The sequence below is a fragment of the Procambarus clarkii genome, chromosome 6, assembly GCF_040958095.1.
Source record: "Procambarus clarkii isolate CNS0578487 chromosome 6, FALCON_Pclarkii_2.0, whole genome shotgun sequence".
Classification (NCBI taxonomy): domain Eukaryota; kingdom Metazoa; phylum Arthropoda; class Malacostraca; order Decapoda; family Cambaridae; genus Procambarus; species Procambarus clarkii.
Genome location: NC_091155.1, coordinates 28710551 through 28729405, shown reverse-complemented (window position 1 = coordinate 28729405; position 18855 = coordinate 28710551). Strand labels below are relative to the sequence as shown.

At 50.2% G+C, this 18855-nt stretch overlaps 1 protein-coding gene across 2 annotated transcripts in view; it reads right to left on the bottom strand.

Moving 5' to 3' along the window:
- Positions 1-18855, bottom strand: part of LOC123750304 (uncharacterized) — a 59189-nt gene that overhangs the window by 27026 nt on the left and 13308 nt on the right. Inside the window, exon 1 of one of the 2 annotated variants that reach the window (XM_045732416.2) lies at positions 13233-13583. The exons of the other annotated variant lie outside the window; for it this stretch is intronic. The gene's annotated coding sequence lies outside the window, so the exon portion shown is untranslated. Of the gene's footprint in view, positions 1-13232; positions 13584-18855 lie in introns of those variants that run through there. 2 annotated transcript variants of the gene reach the window in all.

The window sequence follows — 18855 nt, the reverse complement described above, 5'->3', positions numbered from 1 at the left end:
GGCCTAATTATCATGAGAAAAATTACTGATAAGGACGAATTTGCAGAATTAGAGGACATATATATATATATATATATATATATATATATATATATATATATATATATATATATATATATATATAGCCACTTGTAGTTCACAGGCTTCAGTTATTACGGTTATGATCGACCACCATTCCTGGCCTCGGCCACCTGCCGCCCTCCGCTTCTCCACCCCACGTGTGTCCGCCCGCTGTGTGTGTGTGTGTGTGTGTGTGTGTGTGTGTGTGTGTGTGTGTGTGTGTGTGTGTGTGTGTGTGTGTGTGTGTGTGTGTGTGTGTGTGTGTGGGTGGGTGTTTTCAATCCGTATGTATCCGCCCCGTGTGAATATGTTCCTTCCGTGAGCGTCCGCCTAACGTATCCCCATGTGAGCTTCTCCCCTCTGTACTCACATAGTGAGAGTGTACTCTTTGTGCCCTCATTGTCTAGCTCGTAGGCCCACACTCTGTATCTCCCCGTTACCTACAGGGGGTGGCAAGGTGGATGGGGAAGAGAGGGAGTGAAGGGAACGGGTGTAGGTCTGGACTTAAAGAAGGGGGGTTAGTGGGGGGGGGGGGGGGGGGGGGGGGGGGGGTTGGCTGGGAGGTGGAGAAGTCTACCAGCATGGAACCGAAAGTGGGGTGCAAACCCCTTCTTACATCAGATACCCCCTCCGCCCACTTTGGGCACCTTAAGGCACCTCTGGGCGCTTCTGGGCACTCCGGACTCTAGCCAGAGCTTGTGTTTTCCTCCTTCCCTACAATGTGTGTGTGTGTACTCACCTAATTGTACTCACCTAATTGTGCTTGCGGGGGTTGAGCTCTGGCTCTTTGGTCCCGCCTCTCAACTGTCAATCAACAGGTGTACAGATTCCTGAGCCTACTGGGCTCTATCATATCTATGTGTGTGTGTGTCGCCATGCACCAGCTGAGATATGACGCCTGATGCCAGCAAATTATCCAAATCTATCCAAATAATCTTACCATAAATTGATGTAGAAACAAAAGCGAACATTTAAGAAGGAATGTTTTCTTAAGCAACCCGCCTTGACGAGCAGGGGAACCCGTTGCAACTTTACGATTGAATAAACAACTGTGTTGCATCTCCTCTCTTTTACAGCAGCTGGGGGTTGTCACGGTCTTATAATTAACATACACATTTTTGTGGGAGCGAGGAGGTATGTTGGGGGCCCAGAGACGGGGGTGTAGGGACCCAAGTGTTATGGCCCCAGGAGACGGGAGCGGGGCCGTCTGGCGCTCACACAGTTAGTAGTGATTCTCCTGACCCCCAGTCAAGCTCCTGGTGCCTGGTGGCGCCACCCCTGACTGCACCACTGAGGGGCAGGAGGTCACCACTAGGACTCAGCTGGGGAGTAGCTGCAAGCGCGGTGGTAAGGAGCAGTGGACAGCTGGAGCACCAGCAAGGGCCATTGGGCAGCTGTCAGTCAGTGGTGAGCCGGTACCTGTGAAGGGCAGGTGGTGCAGCAGTGAGGGGGGGGGGGGGTAGGTGGTGCAGCAGTGAGGGGGGGGGGGGGGGCAGGTGGTGCAGCAGTGAGAGGCACTACTGGCCTTACTACCTGAACAAAGCCATTAGACTGAAGTACGCTTCCAGATAATACTCCTATAGTCTCCCCTAACATTTACTTCTTAATCTCATCAAAGCCAGCTCAGTCACCAACACTTGCTTCTCATCCTTTAACGCAGTCATTATAATTACAATGGAGATAACCCTTCCCCCCCCCCCCAAAAAAAAAGGTACCGCGTATATAATAATATAGAGAGGCAAGCCATTTAACAAGACTGAAAAGTTGAAGAGTCAAGTAGCGAGACGTGGCAACCCAAGGACGCCTCGCTGTTTGGGTGACCCGCCGCTAGAGGCGCTGATGTACTCTCTCTGCTAGACAACCCCTCTAGCTCTCTGCTAGACAACGCCTCCAGCTCTCTCTGCTAGACAACGCCTCCAGCTCTCTCTGCTAGACAACCCCTCTAGCTCTCTGCTAGACAACGCCTCCAGCTCTCTCTGCTAGACAACCCCTCTAGCTCTCTGCTAGACAACGCCTCCAGCTCTCTCTGCTAGACAACGCCTCCAGCTCTCTCTGCTAGACAACGCCTCCAGCTCTCTCTGCTAGACAACGCCTCCAGCTCTCTCTGCTAGACAACGCCTCCAGCTCTCTCTGCTAGACAACGCCTCCAGCTCTCTCTGCTAGACAACGCCTCCAGCTCTCTCTGCTAGACAACGCCTCCAGCTCTCTCTGCTAGACAACGCCTCCAGCTCTCTCTGCTAGACAACGCCTCCAGCTCTCTCTACTAGACAACGCCTCCAGTTCTCTCTGCTAGGCAACGCCTCCAGCTCTCTCTGCTAGACAACGCCTCCAGCTCTCTCTGCTAGACAACGCCTCCAGCTCTCTCTGCTAGACAACGCCTCCAGCTCTCTGCTAGACAACCCCTCTAGCTCTCTCTGCTAAACAACGCCGTACGGGCATAGTTTGGTGGAAAGGAACGTTGTTCTACGTAATGGAAGAGGCAGAGCTAATGGAATCTATCTGATTTCAATGGAATGGAAGGAGAGGAAATATTACGATTTTTTTGGTTTGAGGTTATGCCCCTGATTGATTGATAAAGATTAAGCCACCCAAGAGGTGGCACGCCCATGAATAGTCCGTAAGTGGTGTCCCTTTTGAGCCATTACCAGTATCAAGAGCTGATACTGGAGATCTGTGGAGGCGCGACTGCACCCTGCGTGACGGAAGATGTCTCCCGGACCAAATGGTGACCAAATGGTCTAAGGTTATGCCCCAGCGTCTGAGACAAAGACAACTGGCTTCAGGACACGCACAGCTTAACACTCAACCCTAAAGCCAAAGATAACTTTAGGATTGGGATTAGGATTGCCAAAAGGTAATATTCATTTATGACGATCTGTTTGCCTGAAAAGTTAAGCAAGTCCCAGCTGCGTCTGGGTACTAGTGACAGGATGAACAACCCAGCGGGTTTTCTTCCTATTGGGGAGTGTTGTTCATGCTACTATGGTGGTATGTTCACTCACAGGATGAGTGGCGTTGCCCAATACTGTCACTATGGCGGTGTGTTCTGGACAAAAGTTAAAAGCAAAATAACATGTAGCTCAAAGGGATATATAAACAAGGACATGAACGGAGTCCTAGCTGGTCCTTGCTGGCCCCAGCTATGTTTTTGTAAAGTGGAATGATATAATCAACCAAGAAGATATGGCAAGGCTGTATCTTCAGAGGTCACGGGGTAGACAGAGGTCACCTAACCTTTCGTATATATCTAAACGTAATGTTATTTTGACCGTTATTATATTAAAAACGATTATATTATAAAAATACTAATCATCATTCTATATTTGTTTTTATATGACCTATATAGGACTAACCCTTGAGTAAGTCTCAGGTCTGTTACAGGTGCAGGTCACGTGTATTGATAAAACAACGAGGTGTTCACCGGTTTTGTTCTTGTTCGGTTACTGACAAGAGACGTGAAACACGGGGGAGAGGGATGTGGCCGAGGGCAGTGTGACACACATAGTGGTGATGGCGCTGACCACATTATGGTGCGGTCACCAAGCTGCCGTCATCGTACCTCTTGGTGACCCACATCAAGGCTACATGTGTGTGTGTGTGCCGTGGGGGGGGGGGGGGGGTGGAGTCGTAGTTGGCGAAAGGGAAAGGTGAAAGGCAGGGTAGGTCGCCAGGGGAAGGAAGGAGGAGCACCGTAGATCGCCAGGGGGGATGGCAGTCGACGGCAGCATTAGAATGTCTGGATAGAAAGAAACGCGTACAGTGACGGGTAAGCGGAACACACACACACACACACACACACACACAGACACACACACACACACACGCACATTGAAATCACTAACAGTCGGAATAAGGAATATGTAGCGTGTCAAAAGACTTAAAGTTTCAAGATTGAGGAAGAAAGCAATTGTGAAGTGGACGAAATTGAGGTGTTGGCCTCCCGAGGAGCTCCAGTACGACCCAGAAACAAATATTAGAATACATGTCTGAATTAACAGCCTCTTAAGTCCAAGGATTGTTTGAAATATCTTTTAGATTGAGAGGAAAGCTGCTGGTGATAAGAGATCTTATTTGTACACAAATATAATTGCAAACCAATAATTCGAGAGTGATAGCAGAAACATGGAGATAAAACCTGATAGATGTAGCGGAAAGGAACGTCCTGACACAACATGTCAGGGAAGAAACACAGAAGACCAAACACTGGACCAATCAACATGGTTTTCACACCAGATAGACATTAGACGTTGGTCTTAAAAGATTTCCCCCACTTTGCACCATCAAGTAATGTAAGCCTTGCCGTTGGTATATGTTAAACTCTTTGTTTGATAAACTGTTCACTTGAGACAGTTAAGCAAGTCCGAGTTGCGTCGAAGTACAAGTGACAGGATGAGCAACCCAGAGGGTTTTCTTCCTATTTGGGGTGTTGCACATGTTGTTATGGCGGTACGTCTCCCCCCCTCACAGGGTGAGTGACGCTGTCCAATAAACTCGCCCTTCCGGACAACATAGAAGTAAATAAGATAGACATTGAGTGGATCGAGCATGAAATGACAATGTGGGTCATTGACCGTTGTGTAATTTGTATTTGTGTTTGATTCTGGAGTTGTAATGAAGGCTGTAGAAAGAGGAAGAGAAGAGAGCGTTGGAAGACCAGCATTACCTTAATATCGGTACCAAAAGGTCAGAAAATGCTTTGAGAAATAGAACAGATAAAATCGCACAAGACCTGCCCAGACGCTGAGTCACAATAACGTGGCTGTAGATATGATGACCAAACCACACACCAGAAGATGGAGAAACGACGACGTTTCGGTCCGTCCTGAGCCATTATCAGGTCGTGCGTGAAGTGTCAAGTCGTTCGTCGCACAAGACGAACGGATGGATTATATAATGCCAAAGACGCTAACCGCTAAAGGAAGAATCGGGCCACCAATTAGAAATAAATAATAGAAGTGACCCTTAAAAAATACTGAAATTCGAAAACCAAAGTCGCAAGAAATGACATCATCGAAGGCCAAGAACCAGCTTATACTGTTCTTAGTCACATAAGGAGGAAGATGTCTGTGAATGGTGTTCAGCGCCAGGATTCACAAGCACTTGTCTGTCCGCTTACAAGAGCTATATGTCTTACCTCCATCATGGCGGCATTATGTGTATATACTGAACAGTTTACGAGCGCTGAATCCCCCCCCCCCAAAAAAGGATTATATCATGTGAAAACGAGTGATAATGTCATGTGTATACGAGTATCCCAGTGTGCAACAGTGTCCGGGGCGGGGTCGTGTAATCCTGACCCCAGGAACGGTGCGCACTGCTACCCTCAACCTCGTGACCTCTGATCTCACTAGGCCTCGACGGCACCTTCCTGTCGGGGCCACCAGGTCGTCCGTTTCCATCTCACATTACCTCTGTACCAAATAAACATCACAACAGAGAGAGAGAGAAGGGGGGGGGGGGGGGAGTTTAATTCACATTTATCGTTTACGAGTAAATCAGGAAAATGAGGCGCGGGTAAACGGCGGGAATACATCAAACCTCTACATAAAAACAACAGTGAATTTATTTCAAACTTCATGTAAATTGCAGGAGGTGCTATAGATATCGATATTTCTCTAAGTATGGCAGTTACGCCGACCCCGACTGGCCAATGACATTCGCAGACGACACAGACAGACTTACATTCTGTGTTTTAGAGATACATAGCTAGTTTGTATGACAAATAATTAATCAAATCGTACTCAGGAACCTCCTATGGAACCGAATTTCCCCAACGACCTACAGGCAGACAGTTTAAAGCTTTCATTCATTTGTGTGATAGTGACAATGGGTCAAGGTGAGACATGGAGGCGTTGGCTGGCCCCGTCCCCGCGGCGGCCCGCTGACCCCCATCCCAGCAGCCATGGCCAAGGACAGCTAACGGAATGTCCAGCCACCCAAGGCCAGACGGAGGCGCGGAATTCCCACCTCCATATTTGTTTACAATTTGAACTTAAACAATCATCATTATAGATACTTTCATTTTTTCTTCGCAATCTTTGAATTATGAATCAATTATACGAAATATACACTTTGAACTACAAATTTGAGAAATAAATTTAAAGTTAAATACACGACTCACCCTGGCCTCCACCACTGCTTGGAACTCTGGAACTCTGTCCCCATGGAACTCTGGCATTCCTAGACAGGGAAATAGCGCGTTCTGACGACTGGTTAAAGAGAACACCCAAGTGCTGATCGGGGTGCAGTGTAACACCAGGGTAAGTGTAGACTATACTGGTGGACAACATATGGCCTCTAAAGGCTTTATAAGATCTTCAGAGATACGCATACTCCTACTAAAGGGGAGATACGTTGTGGGTGGCGTCTCACCTTCAGCGACACAAAGGTGTTGTTGTGTTTCATGTCTGCAAACTATTCACAGTCTCCTAATGTTACCTTTTTTGTGGATGATGAGTTTACCATTCTAAAAGTTGATGAGGAGTTGGTGGTGGTTGTTGCGTGAGACAAGGGTGGTTGGTGGCACAGTCACAGCAAGCGAAACTGTCTTTGTAAATCCTTAGGTCTAAGTTGCAGCATGTATCCCTTACGCTTGGATGTACTTTATGTTCTCACCCTAACCTCTTCACCTGTCGTTCTCACCCAGGTTGCCAGCACCTGTCGTTCTCACCCAGGTTGCCAGCACCTGTCGTCCTCACCCAGGTTGCCATCACCTGTCGTCCTCACCCAGGTTGGCAGCACCTGTCGTCCTCACCCAGGTTGGCAGCACCTGTCGTCCTCACCCAGGTTGGCAGCACCTGTCGTCCTCACCCAGGTTGGCAGCACCTGTCGTCCTCACCCAGGTTGCCAGCACCTGTCGTCCTCACCCAGGTTGCCAGCACCTGTCGTTCTCACCCAGGTTGCCAGCACCTGTCGTCCTCACCCAGGTTGCCATCACCTGTCGTTCTCACCGTGGCCGCTATCACCTATTGGTCACCCGCACTAACCTAAATGCCTTACCATCTCTGGCGCTGGCACACCCATGAATAATCAACTGGTAATGGTATTGATGAATGCCTTGTCCTACCCCATGAGCTTCTGGCATGAGATGTTGTGGTGTTGCAACCCTCTGGCAGGCCGCCACCGCTAGCCTCCCACTGTATGGATGTGCCCTTACACCTCTTCTCTCACTCAAGTTGTACACTAACTTCTCCCATTTGTGGCTCTCATTTAAGCACTTCTCACCACCTGCAGTTGTGTCTAGCGTTCGTCTCTGTGGTCCACCTTGCTCAGGTGACGCTCACCAGCTCTGCTTCTGCATTATTTGCTCATGTGACGATGATCAGCTTTGCTTCTGCACTACCCTTTGCTCATTTAACTTCAATCAGCACTGTTTTTGCACTACCTGCTCATTTGATGGTAACCAGCTCTGCATTTGCTCTACTCTTTGCTTATGGGATTGTGATGAGCTATGCTTGTGCACTATTGTGGCCTCAGCCATTACCTCTGCATGCAGACCTTGCTGTGTTACAAGTAACAACTTCTATGACCGACAGAGCTCCTTCAGAGGTCACCAAACACTGCCTCCACTGTTTTCTTTTAGGTCAATGTACTATTCAATTTTAATTTCCCATTTCTGGCTAGTTCTTAACGCTAGTTATGAGGTTGTTAGCCCTCATTATGAGCTTTGAACTCCACTTTCCAATAATTAACTTTCTATCGTCCTTTAATTGTTATCAAATGTCGTCTGTGCTATGACATCAGATCAGTTTATTGATGATTCCTACTATTATGCACTTGAGTAAACTGCACGCAAAATGCTCTGGCACACACGCCTGCCCATGAAGCGCCTATGCCTGCCCCAACTCGACGCCTGCCCTACTCTGGTCCTGCCCCACTGCCCCTGGTCGACGGGCCCACAGGTGCCTGGCAGTGGGCCAACACGGAGGTCACACTACCCAGCTTGACCCAGTAAACGTATTTCTCGCTGTCTGTTTTGTTGTGCTATTGTCGACTTGAGTGGTGAAGGCTTGTTGGCTCTGTTGTTGGTGGTGGTGGTTGACAGGTGGCGTGGTTATGGTGGAGTTTGTGCAGCGATTGTGACGTGACGTATTTTGGGTGTGGCAGTCGTGAGGGCAGTTGTGGCCCCTGATGCTCTTATTGGTCATGGTAGCCAGGTGATCATGTCAGTCATGGACGCTGTAGTTTATCGTCCTCTGCTCATACTGAGCGTTGATGACAATGTCTCTGTGCTGTGGTAGTGCTCTTGAGAAAGAGGGAGGAAGAGAGAGCGAGCAAGAGAGAGAGAGGAAAAGAGAGAGGAAAAGAGAGAGAGGGAGAGAGAGCGAGAGAGAGGGAGGGAGCGAGAGAAAGAGAGAGCGAGAGCGACGCAGCAGGGGGCGGGGAAAGGGGTGTTGTGAGAGCTGGCCGCACCATGTAGCAATGAGCCACGAGGTAGAAAGTAGGAGGCCGTCAAGAAGGGAGACTTAAGTTGGCTCTCCAGGGTCCAAGGGGGTCATCTATGCTTTATGATGCAGTCAAAACCTGACGCCGAGAGATGCTGCGTTCTTGCTACCGTTGGGTTGCGTTCCGGTCTATTATCTTCCCTTTTTTTGTCTTGGCTTCAACTTCTGGTTTAAATCAGGTCTTGCCTGGCACTGGTATCGTTGCGTATACGCCTGTGTCGTCGAGGTGTATATGCACGACAGGCCATCAAAGCGACCACTTTCAGAAATGATCAATTCAGGATTCTGTATTTCACATGCGGTAGAGATCTTGGAATATGCAGCCCGACTTGGGGCCCTTATCATACACAAAGCAGAGCTCTGGGGGAAAGTTCAGAGGTATACCACCAGACTTGTCCCGGAGCTGAGGGGCAGGAGTTACGAGGAAACTGGTTAATCTGGAGTAACGGTAAGTCAGGAAAGAAAGATATATTCCTGATCATTAAGTTGAAAGTTGACTTATTATAAAACTTAAGTTTCGACTATAAGGGAATTGTAAAATATTATTAAGATGCAGAGGGCAAGTTTCTTCTAAATGGAGAACAGGGAAGGTGAAGGAGGGTTGAGACCAGGAACACCACCTACACCACCAGGAACACCACCTACACCACCAGGAACACCACCAGGAACACCACCTACACCACCAGGAACACCACCAGGAACACCACCTACACCACCAGGAACACCACCAGGAACACCACCTACACCACCAGGAACACCACCTACACCACCAGGAACACCACCAGGAACACGAATCTTCGTGATAAATCGGCAAGAAATACGACCTTGAAAATCGTGTTTCAGACCTGACGCGGACTTCCGCACGAATTATCAACACGAAGAGTATTGCGTGAAGGAGGTCAGCCCCACAAGGGGCTACCCCCTGGTCAATAGCGCCACAAGGGGCTACCCCCTGGTCAATAGCGCCACAAGGGGCTACCCCCTGGTCAATAGCGCCACAAGGGGCTACCCCCTGGTCAATAGCGCCACAAGGGGCTACCCCCTGGTCAATAGCGCCACAAGGGGCTACCCCCTGGTCAATAGCGCCACAAGGGGCTACCCCCTGGTCAATAGCGCCACAAGGGGCTACCCCCTGGTCAATAGCGCCACAAGGGGCTACCCCCTGGTCAATAGCGCCACAAGGGGCTACCCCCTGGTCAATAGCGCCACAAGGGGCTACCCCCTGGTCAATAGCGCCACAAGGGGCTGGTCAATAGCACAGTGAAATCACATGATAGATATTAGCCAAACCAGCAACATTGGCTGGTTTGACCGTTTCATACAATATTTAGTTAAGGATCTCGCGTGATGAAGACGAGAGCGAAATTTCAAGCAGTGGGTCCAGAGTGCTCAACTCTGTCAGCCCTGGTGAACATTTTGGCGCGCGTTATGCAGGTGCCCCTTCATGCGCACACTCGTTCATGCGCACATTCTCTCATGCGCACGCTCTTTTATGCGCACACTCGTTCATGCGCACATTCCTTCATGCGCACCCTAGCCAATAGCGTGGCCAGGGTGAAATGTCAGAATAATAGTGGATTTGGAGAGCTTTTGCAGATTGAGAAATTTGTGACATATATTCTTCCTTTCCCCTCCTCCTCCCCCCCCCCCCTCTTCCCCACCAGCCTCCCCCCTGGTGCACGTAACTGTGGCTAACTGGGCCAGTAATCCAGCACCCCTCCTCCCCTGCCCGCTCCACACATCCTTATTACTTGTGAGTTCAGGAATACCTTAGTATATGAAGGAATACGTCCACATGCTTTCACACACACACACACACACACACACACACACACACACACACACACACACACACACACACACACACACACACACACACACACACACACACACAGGAGAAACTACTGACGGAGGCCAAGACCGTCAGTAGTTTCAAAGCGTTATATGACAAAGAGTGCTGGGAAGACGGGACACCACGAGCGTAGCTCTCATCCTGTAACTACACTTAGGTAATTACACACACACACACACACACACACACACACACACACACACACACACACACACACACACACACGTCTCATATGTCGGAAATATGTTTAATAAATAACACAAACTAATATGACTCCATGAGCTCCTGATACAATAATAATACAATAACAGTGTGTCAACTGTATCAACCTCCAACAAAGGCTACTGTATATACAACTTGTATATATCATCTTCGGCAAACCCAAATCAAAATATGTATTTAATAACTCTTTGTGTAGATGATTTAAGTAGTTGTGATAACAACAGCAGCGACAAGATGGGAACAAGCAACCTGCGGGAGGCCTCAGAGCCCGTAGATTGATTGATTGATGAAGATTAAGCCACCCAAAAGGTGGCACGGGCATGAATAGCCCGTAAGTGGTGGCCCATTTGAGCCATTACCAGTATCAATAGATGATACGGGAGGTCTGTGGAGGTGCGACTGCACCCTGCGTGACGGGAGATGTCTCCCGTCGGTAGAGCCCGTACGAGGTCGCCCCTATTTATATCCACCCAAACTCGGTCATATATCTAACCTACGCTTGAAACAACCCGGTGATCCGCCTCTTATTATGTAACCCGGTGATTTGTTGCATACATCAACCACCTAGTTTCCAAACCAGTATTTACCCAGGTATTTCCTGAATCTGAACTTATCCAATTTATATCCATTGTTTCGTGTTCTATTTGGCGTTTATCTATTTCAAAGCTTATCTATATCGATTACAACTATATAGCACTTGGAAGGGATATGAGGATAAGGATTTAGGATAGGACGGAGGAAAGGAATAGTACTCAACCACTTGGACTGGACGGTAGAGCGACGATATCGCTCTTTGCAGGTCTGCGTTCAATCCCCGACCGTCCAATTGATTGGGGACCATTCCTTCCCTTCCTATTCTAAACCCTTATCCTCATATCCCTTCCAAGAGCTATATAATCTTAATGACTTAGTGTTTTCTCGTCCGCTCCTGTGCCAGGTAAGTCCACTACGGGCTCACCATAGCCCGTGCTACTTGGAACTTATTCCGAGTAGCTGAATCTATAACAACAGTGTTTTCTCCTGATAATCACCTTACTTCCCCCCCTGTTTTGCAACGTTCATTTATACTTCAGTCATGAAGGTGAAGATGGTGACGATGAGAACATGACAAGAACATGAGTGCGATACAACAAGCATAAATGTAACATCTGGCGTAAACATATGCTGATAATTGTTGAAGAACAGCTGGAGAACACGAGTTCACGCGCACCAAGTTATTTGGCAGGTTAACCCACATTATATAACGCTTTTCCTTCGAGTGAACTTTAGTGCTTGCCAGCTTATGGGAGCCAGCTAAGGTCTACTACACTAGGGGACATGTACCCCTACCAGGCTCGTCCACACTAGGGGACAAAGGAAGTAATGCGATAATTTAGGAAAAGCGGTTGGAGTCTAGTTCCATACTTTCCAGTTTGCTCTCTCTCTCTCTCTCTCTCTCTCTCTCTCTCTCTCTCTCTCTCTCTCTCTCTCTCTCTCTCTCTCTCTTTTTTCACTTAGAGTGTATCCATACTTCCCTGGCTCCAACTACTGGATGGTTTATGAGCTGTTATGACTATTTGGAAATTTCCAGATGAATAGATGATTTAATAATTTGACTATTTCACTTTTTTAATTTAAAAAGATGGATTATTTGTTGTGTATATAAGCGAGGTGTGGAGGGACGTGTACGTAGAGAATGGGAACAGCAACATAATATTAGTTGTAAATTAGGGTGTTTGTTTGTGGTAGTGCAGACAAGATAAGTTGTTGATGGTAGTGCAGACAAGATAAGTTGTTGATGGTAGTGCAGACAAGATAAGTTGTTGATGGTAGTGCAGACAAGATAAGTTGTTGATGGTAGTGCAGACAAGATAAGTTGTTGATGGTAGTGCAGACAACATAAGTTGTTTGTGGTAGTGCAGGCAAGATAAGTTGTTTGGTAGTGCAGGCAAGATGAGACGTAGAGTTGGCGCTCTTGTCAACTGTATATTAATGGTGTGTATGTTGTTACGCTGAATGATATCATTTGGTAAGCTGTTTCATGTGTTTACTGTTTGATTAAAGAAAATGTATTTGTTTCATTTAAGTGAAGTTTTCCTTAAATTTTAAAGCTGTTTTGAATGGTATCAGACAATGCAAAGTTTTAAGTAATTTTGTTGATAAAGATTGTCTTGGAGTTTAATCATTTTAAATACTTTTAATTATTTTTTTATGGTTCATTTTTTTCTTGAAATAATTTTAGTTTGATTTGGTGTTGGGCTTAAAAACCTATTTACCGTGTTAGGGTTATTAAGGTCAACTCACCATTGGTTCATACATAGTTCAAACTAATGGCAACTAAATATATATACACCAAGAAGCGAGTCACCTCGTGGTGTCTTCTGGCTTGTGTTGCTCCAAGCTCAACATCTTGTATGACAAAATACTTCCTCAAGTCCGGCCCCGAAGACAACATTCCACTGGAGGATACACTAGAGAATTGTACTAAAATAACACTAAAGTATAACAATTCAGACAAATTTAAAACATTTCAGGCACAATTATATAAAATTCTTCTATACATAAGCAACAAGGTGGAAGCTCACGAGGAAACACTGATACATAGACTAAATAGAGATCACTAGCAAGACAGCGTTGAAATCTCTCACGTCTTTCATATAGGTTGGTGACCGTACCTCTGCGAGTGTCTTCCCCCACTGAAGCAGCGATGGCACGCTTAACTGGCACTCCAGCCTTGACCCCGAGCGCGTGGTGCCCTTCAGAGTGCCCGCGACACACACACACACAGTGCCACTTGGCTCGATAATAGGCACTTTGTTTCCTCTGGCCGCTGCTACACCATATTCTTATCCGTTAGGCTTCCATGGGTTCTCTGTTTTTCAAGATGGATGAGGGGGGGGGGATAGTGGCACTGTGGGATAAACGAAGTGGATAAGAGGGGGAGGGGTGAAGACGCGTCAGTTTATCTGAACGTTGGGGGAGGGAAGGACACGATCACCAACGGCTGGTTCGCACGTTCGGGTCGACGCCAGCGAGGCAACTGCGGCGGCTTGTCTCCCGGAGCCTCTCACACGCGCGCGGTGTGGCGGGGTGGTGGCGGGAGGGGCCGGGGGGGGGAGGGATCTCCAGTCTCTCTTTTCTCTCCTGCCAGTCTCTCTCTCCTATATATATGTGTATTTATATATATATATATATATATATATATATATATATATATGTGTATGTATGTGTGTGTGTGTGTGTGTGTGTTATCCACCATGCCCTGGGTGGGGTAACTGGGCATGGGCGCAGTGGGTCTTGTGGCACGTGTGGCCAGTGATTACGGGGTTGATGTTGGTGAGTACCCCTAGCTACGAAAGTGGTTGAGTGGGTAGGCCTAGACATAAAGGTGTATACGTGGTTTGGTGTGTGTGTGTGTGTGTGTGTGTGTGTGTGTGTGTGTGTGTGTGTGTGTGTGTGTGTGTGTGTGTGTGTGTGTGTGTGTGTGTGTCTTGATATAGACAGTGAGTGTCTAAATGGATAAATGAGTTGAGTAATAAGGCAAGTGGTAATGTAGGTTGGTAGATTAACGAATTTCACCCCGATTACAAGTTCCCTGATGGAAGGCTCGAACGTGGGCACCAGTAGCACACCCCCTCCTCCTGCGAAACCCACGACACCAGCTGGAAGGTGTGTGTGATTGGGTTTGTTGGGGGAGTTGGGTGGGCGGCAATTGTGCAATGAATAACAGAGAGGGTGAAAGGCTGGTGGGTGGGTGGGCGGAGTAGGGATAGGTCGAAGGATCGGTGGGTAGAAGTGGGCGGTGTAATAGAAAGTGGGCGTGATGGGAGAGTCCGGTGAACGTTAGGCGGGAAGGAGGCGATGAATGTAGGGGGGGGGGACCCACTAAGGGATGGGGGGGGGGGTCGCCACACACACACACAACATTGTGTCGCTGGCTTTCACCATGCTGTGCCCCACGCCAACCATCCACCACCCATCAACCTCTCAAGGTTGCTGGGAAGAAGACACCCACTTCTGCTTCTCAATCTTAAAATCTTCCCACGAAACTCACCCAGCCAACCAGCCCCTTACCCGACTGATAAAGATTGAGCCACCCAAGAGGTGGCACGGGCATGAATAGCCCGTAAAGTCCCTTATCTGGTACTAACCTCACAGTAAAGGGACGTAAGGAGAGCCAATCCGCAGCTTGCCCTGTTCCACACCTCTGCTCTCTGTTTTCCTCGCAAACTCGACCAACACAAATACTTTAACTAACATTTATACTGATCAACTAACCTTTACACAAATACTTTAATTGACATTTATACAAATATTAATTCTAACTAAGATTCTGACGCAAACGTCAGATCTTTATACGTCATGCGAAGCGTCAATACGAGTGGTATAAACAAAAATGTACACATTCTAAGGTCAATAGCCAAACCTCGTCAATATAGTAACCTGCAACACGTGTCATCAGCACCTATTGTTTAGTAATTCACAAGATGGGTCACAATAACGTGGCTGGAGACATGATGACCAGACCACACACCAGAAGATGAAGAGACGACGCCGTTTCGGTCCGTCCTGGACCGAAACGTCACCATATAGTTTAGTATTTATGAGACGTCTGTGAGTCCCGTCCCAAATGTTAAGAACTTCTTTGTACTAAAGAAGAAGACCTCAATGGTGTATGTCAGAGTAGGAACCGACCCTGAAGAAGGTTTACAGAAGAGAATTGTAGAACGAAAATGTTACGTTCGCTGTCTAAATTTGGCGTTTTATTCGCAAAAGATAATGTATCTGTGGTAAAGGGTATAGATATAATACAGAATGTCTGTTGTCTGTGTACATGGTTGTTAGCCAGACGTTTGGGGCTAGTCTCAATAAGCTTTGCAAAGTGACTGCTTTGAGTGGGAGAATTGCCCCTATCCGGGTCGGGGTCAGCCCCATTGCCCAACTTTAAGACGAGTCGGCTTCCATGACGAACCCCCATGAAGTAGGTGGAAATTTAATGGGCAGCCATGAATCCACTGAGGTTTTGATGTCTTCATAATGTGAGAGAGATAGAGTGAGTGAGAGAGAGAGAGAGAGAGAGAGAGAGAGAGAGAGAGAGAGAGAGAGAGAGAGAGAGAGAGAGAGAGAGAGAGAGAGAGAGAGACAGAGAGAGAGAGAGAGAGAGAGAGAGAGAGAGAGAGAGAGAGAGAGAGAGAGAGAGAGAGAGAGAGAGAGAGAGAGAGAGAGAGAGAGAGAGAGAGAGAGAGAGAGAGAGAGAGAGAGAGAGAGAGAGAGAGAGAGAGACTGAGAGAGACAGAGAGAGAGAGAGAGACTGAGAGAGACAGAGAGAGAGAGAGAGACTGAGAGAGACAGAGAGAGAGAGAGAGACTGAGAGAGACAGAGAGAGAGAGAGAGACAGAGAGAGACAGAGATAAAGAGCCAGAGACCCCGCCACAAGTAGGTACTTCTAGTATTCAAAATTTACAACAGTCATGGGGGGGGGACTAAGATATTTGGTCCATGAACAAGCTTTGAACAAGAACACCAACTGATCAGTGACCAACTGATTGCAGAACGTTATAAGAAAGGAATTGAGAGGTATGTATAATGTCATGCGTTGGAAACTCGCATTCGCGGGTGAGAGAGATTGGGGTATGTGGGTGTCGTGTGTGTATGTCTGTCTGCTTGAGTGTCACGTGTGTATGGGTGGCGTGTGCGTGTGGTCAGGGAGAAACACCAAGCAGCAAGCCCACACACCTGACCTTGCACGCAACACCCCTCCTCTTCCCCCCACCCCACTTTCAACCTGCAACTTAGTTTTTCTTGCACGCAGTGATGAGTCGAATGTGTTCCAGGCCGGTAGCAGGGGGTCCACGGGGCCGGAGGTGGGGTCCACGGGTGCCGGAGGTGGGGTCCACGGGGCCGGAGGTGGGGTCCACGGGTGCCGGAGGTGGGGTCCACGGGGCCGGAGGTGGGGTCCACGGGTGCCGGAGGTGGGGTCCACGGGGCCGGAGGTGGGGTCCACGGGGCCGGAGGTGGGGTCCACGGGGCCGGAGGTGGGGTCCACGGGTGCCGGAGGTGGGGTCCACGGGTGCCGGAGGTGGGGTCCACGGGGCCGGAGGTGGGGTCCACGGGGCCGGAGGTGGGGTCCACGGGTGCCGGAGGTGGGGTCCACGGGGCCGGAGGTGGGGGTCCACAGGTGCCGGAGGTGGGGTCCACGGGGCCGGAGGTGGGGTCCACGGGTGCCGGAGGTGGGGTCCACGGGTGCCGGAGGTGGGGTCCACGGGGCCGGAGGTGGGGTCCACGGGTGCCGGAGGTGGGGTCCACGGGGCCGGAGGTGGGGTCCACGGGTGCCGGAGGTGGGGTCCACGGGGCCGGAGGTGGGGTCCACGGGTGCCGGTGGGGTCCACGGGGCCGGAGGTGGGGTCCACGGGGCCGGAGGTGGGGTCCACGGGGCCGGAGGTGGGGTCCACGGGTGCCGGAGGTGGGGTCCACGGGTGCCGGAGGTGGGGTCCACGGGGCCGGAGGTGGGGTCCACGGGGCCGGAGGTGGGGTCCACGGGTGCCGGAGGTGGGGTCCACGGGGCCGGAGGTGGGGTCCACAGGTGCCGGAGGTGGGGTCCACGGGGCCGGAGGTGGGGTCCACGGGTGCCGGAGGTGGGGTCCACGGGGCCGGAGGTGGGGTCCACGGGGCCGGAGGTGGGGTCCACGGGTGCCGGAGGTGGGGTCCACGGGGCCGGAGGTGGGGTCCACGGGGCCGGAGGTGGGGTCCACGGGGCCGGAGGTGGGGTCCACGGGGCCGGAGGTGGGGTCCACGGGGACGGAGGTGGGGTCCACGGGGCCGGAGGTGGGGTCCACGGGGCCGGAGGTGGGGTCCGCGGGGCCGGAGGTGGGGTCCGCGGGGCCGGAGGTGGGGTCCGCGGGGCCGGAAGTGGGGTCCACGGGGCCGGAGGTGGGGTCCGCGGGGCCGGAGGTGGTGTGAGAGAAAGGGCCAGGCGCGGAGGAAGTGAGTGAGGGAGGAAGAAAAGGTATGGGGGCTCAACATGAGGGGAAGGAGGGGGGGTGGGGGGGGGGGGACGGCGTGGAGTCCATGACAATAATCTTCGTGACCAACTTGACGCACGGGAGCCAAATCTTGTTCGAGGTTCCGCCAGAATGCGAGCGTGTGCTCGTTCCCAAGATGTCTCCTGGAGAAACCTAGTGCCATTCCGCGCCTCGTCTTCTCGTGTTGAAGAAATCCGGACGAGGGACATCATATGACGGTGTTACAGCGGGGCGGTGACCTACCCTACTTCCGTCTGTGTGACACTGTGCCTATCAGTATGACACTGTGCCTATCAGTATACTCATCACGTCTACATATAACGTCACCTTACAATCAACAATGGCAACATAGCTATAACGAGCCCCATATTAAAAAGTACTGGAACTTAGCAACAAAAGTGGCACCATATTTGTAAGGCTTAAAACCCCTGAGTATCCTCACCCACCAAGGTCACCAAGTGTCGGGGTCGTTCCTGCACCACAAAAATCAGACCACGTCGGTTAATGCGAGTACTACCGCGGCGTGTGTGAAGGCCGGGGCTGGCGGGGCTTGGAACGCCTGGCGGGGCTGACGGCTTGGAGCGCCTGGCGGGGCTGGCGGGGCTTGGAGCGCCTGGCGGGGCTGACGGCTTGGAGCGCCTGGCGGGGCTGACGGCTTGGAACGCCTGGCGGGGCTGACGGCTTGGAGCGCTTGGTGGGGCTGGCGGGGCTTGGAGCGCTTGGTGGGGCTGGCGGGGCTTAGAGCGCCTGACGGGGCTGGCGAGGCTTGGAGCGCCTGGTGGGGCTGGCGGGGCTTGGAGCGCCTGGTGGGGCTGGCGGGGCTTGGAGCGCCTGGTGGGGCTGGCGGATTCATGAGAACACACAGTCGGGTTTCTCATTCTTGGTGGCGAGCGGCCAGCTGGCCGCAGCGGCCACTTACACTCCACTACAACGGAATATGGGTCGTCGTCGTCGTTGCCAGATGCCGCCCCACGCGACCCACTCCATAACTGCTAACCTTGATGTAGCTTATAGTTTGTATTCCTTCATAGAAACGAACCCAATACACATTACGAAAGCTAGCATTTATGTGGGTGAATTATGTCATTTATCCCCCCCCCCCAAAACACCGGCTTTTAATCTGACAGACAAAACTCGCACAATCAATGAAAGCGATGTTCGCGCGAGACACAATAACAGTAATAAGAACTAAAGCGCTCTTTATTCCTTGACCCATTTTTTACGTGGATTCTTGATGAGACACTTTGGTGTGTTCTCCCCAGAGAGGCGCCGCCGC